Source organism: Octopus bimaculoides, chromosome 5, assembly GCF_001194135.2.
Source record: "Octopus bimaculoides isolate UCB-OBI-ISO-001 chromosome 5, ASM119413v2, whole genome shotgun sequence".
In the NCBI taxonomy this organism is placed as follows: domain Eukaryota; kingdom Metazoa; phylum Mollusca; class Cephalopoda; order Octopoda; family Octopodidae; genus Octopus; species Octopus bimaculoides.
In genome coordinates this window covers 40,179,901-40,183,186 of record NC_068985.1, presented here as the reverse complement: position 1 = coordinate 40,183,186, position 3,286 = coordinate 40,179,901, and the positions used below count along the sequence as shown (strand labels likewise).

The 3,286-nt window shown below is 32.1% G+C and overlaps 1 protein-coding gene across 13 annotated transcripts in view; it reads left to right on the top strand.

Annotated features, from left to right (window-relative positions):
• Positions 1-3,286, top strand: part of LOC106869124 (sorbin and SH3 domain-containing protein 1) — a 482,929-nt gene that overhangs the window by 324,979 nt on the left and 154,664 nt on the right. The gene's annotated exons all lie outside the window — the stretch shown is intronic.

Sequence of the window (3,286 nt, the reverse complement as noted above, 5' to 3'; positions counted from 1 at the left end):
GAGAGAGAGAGAGAGAGAGAGTAGGAGAAATGTGTGTGTGTATCATATAATGTTTTTCATGTAATAACTACAAATGAAAGCAACAACAATAGTAAATGTGTTTGCTTTCAATTATTAAGTAGTAATTAAAGAGAAATGGTTAATAAAAGAAACCCATTAATAAATCTATCTTAGCTAATGTGTGTATTAATGACTTCATGAGTATGTAGGTATTGAGTCATAGAGAAAGATTTGAATAGATTGCTGTTAACATCAGGTCAGGTCTGATTGAGTATGATCATAAGCATTCCTGTTGAGACCAGGTTATCTTCTTTCTTTTTTTATAAATATAGTTTATCTCAATCTATATTATCCATCTTTTGCTTCTTTTTTTTTTCCATGACATTTGAGTTGGTTTTATGGGATTTTGACTGCTATTTCTACCGAGTCAAATGATCATATAGATGATCCTTGGCTATTTTTATGTAGATTTGCTGATGTTTAATCTCTGATCAACCGTGATCAAGAAGATTTAGATCAAAGTTGTTCCAGCCTTATAGGTACCCCATCACCCAATACCAGAATTACGTTACCTAATTTGTCTTTACTTTCTTGAAGACGACTTTGTAGGTGATTTGGATGTTCTTTCTAGTAAGTTGAGTGATTGAGTAGAGGTTTCTCAATTTGTGAGAGTCAACTTCTAAGAATGAGCTAAAGGCGTTATATGACAGAGTCAGTAGTTGAGTAGAAGATTTAAAATTCAAAATGTTAGGTGCCATTGTTGCAGATTTCAAGAAATATGCAATGTTTTAAGTAGTTTTTATTGTCTTTTCTCTCAAAATATTTTTGTTGCACTACATATTGAAATGTATACTACCACTTCCCTTAAACTAAATTAAATTTTTACAGACTATTAAACTAAATACATGGCAGTTTATATCTCATTAGAAGCAACTTTATTAGTCTTTTTGGTGTCAATAAAATAAGTATCAGCCATGTACTGAAGGGTAATACAATCAACTAGGCTTCTTCATTACAAATTTCTTGCCTTAGATCATTATTTGTATTGCCTTTATCTAAAATAGCTGGCATATTCTAATTTAAAATAAGTGCTTCTGTCAAATACTTTGTTGTTAAAATTATGTTTTACTTCTTAATTTTTCCAATAAATTTGTATGAGGCACAATATCTGTAAATTTAAGGCTATAGGTTACTTCCTACAATCTGTTTATACAAATCTTACTAGGAACCAGTTAGAAATAGCAGTTGGGTCTCCTACAAATCACATCCTACTATTTAAAAAAAAAATGAAAACTGTGTTGGATAATTTAGTCATGTATTGAGTAGGCTTAGTTATGACAAGTTGTTCATAACTAAAACACTTTTGTTTACAGACATAATTCATCACAAATTTTACTACAACCATTGTAGTGTTTTTAAGTAAGGCTCATAACTCTGCTTGTCTCAGTTTGTCTAACTGATGAATTAAGTTTTGCAGCAATTGGCATGACACCCAGCTGCAACAGTATTTCCTTTAACAAAATACTTATCTTATTTCTGTCATAGAGTTGTACTACTACAAAATCTGTCACTTTAGTTTCTCTGACTGAACAAAAGACTCCTACTTCATAGTTCACTGATTAGTGGCAGAAAGAGTTTTCATTTATTAAAACAATTTGCTCCAATAAATAAACCATCCTCAGAGTTATTTATTCTTGAAACAATTCTAATTTTCTATATGGACCAGTTACATTCTTGTATGTTTATTTAATGATTCTCCCATCACTACTTCAGTAAGTATGGCAAAGGATATGCTTCACTGATGAGGCTATATATATATATATATATATATATATCTGGAGTTGTTTCCCATACTTTACTGACCCAAACAATATTAGCCAATGACTAATTTTGTTTTTCCCTCTCAGTATAATTATTTGTAGTTAGCCTCTTAATGCTCCCTGCATTTGGTATGTTAACATTTTCTCAACATTTTAGTTAATATATATTTCAGATATGGAGGAACAGAAGTAAATAGTTAAAACAAAACTAAACAAAAAGGAATCTTCTGCAATTGAGATCTTATAGAGGGTTGTATGTAGATTGACAGAATCAAGTAAATCATGGGACAGAATGCTTTGTGGTACATTCTGAGTTGTCTTTCATCCTTCCAGACAGAGATAAAAATAAAGTACCAGTGAAGCACTGGTGTCGATATAATTGACTGCACATTATATTTGAGGCCGCATAACTCTGTTAGAAATTAATATTTTGCAATGTCAAACATGGAAGGTATTTTATGTATCTTTAACCAGTTATCTGTGTGTAAACTATGAGTTCCAACTGTTGACTTGTGCTCAGTTAGTTACTTAGTTTTTTTGTTTTAAAATTTCTCACAAATATGTCAACTAAAATATAATACAGATATACACACACAAATATATATTTAACTATAGATATATCTTGCTCAGATTTCTAATTTACTCAGCTTGTGTGTGTGTGTGTGTGTGTTCCAAGTTGTAGTCTACGGTTTTTCACCTATGTAGCTGAGATTGTGCATATGGCCACGTATTTTCAAGAAAATCTATAACTCATTTAGTTGCGGTGTCTTATCTTGCAAGTATTTGGTGACCTCAGTAGCGTTAGGACCATAAAAAAAAGGCACCTAGCATATTCTATAAAGCGGTTGGCATTGGGAAGGTCATCTGGCTGTAGAATCCAGGCCAAAGCTGGAATTCAGCATAGTCCTCTTGCTTATTGGTTCCTGTTGAATCATCCAACCTATGCCAGGATGGAAGGTGTGCTTTTAAACAATGATGAGAATCATAATCATCATAACTAATATCCGAGATTATCATTATCTTCTTTGGCTTCAGGCAGAAACATTGGAACTAAACATACTGTATAACTATAAGCACTGTAATACACATTAGAAAAAGTTACTAATTAAAAAATAATAATTGATACAGAATATTTATATAAATAAGTACAGCATTTTGAATAAAATGTATGTAGTCTGAGAAAATGTTTTAAATTGCAAGAACAAGATTATATTTTAGGTCCTATACTCTCTTTACTCTTTTACTCTTTTACTTGTTTCAGTCATGTGACTGTGGCCATGCTGGAGCACTGCCTTTAGTCGAGCAAATTGACCCCAGGACTTATTCTTTGTAAGCCTAGTACTTATTCTGTTGGTCTCTTTTGCCAAACCACTAAGTTACGGGGACGTAAACACACCAGCATCGGTTGTCAAGCGATGTTGGGGAGACAAATACAGACACACAAACATATACAAACACATACATAT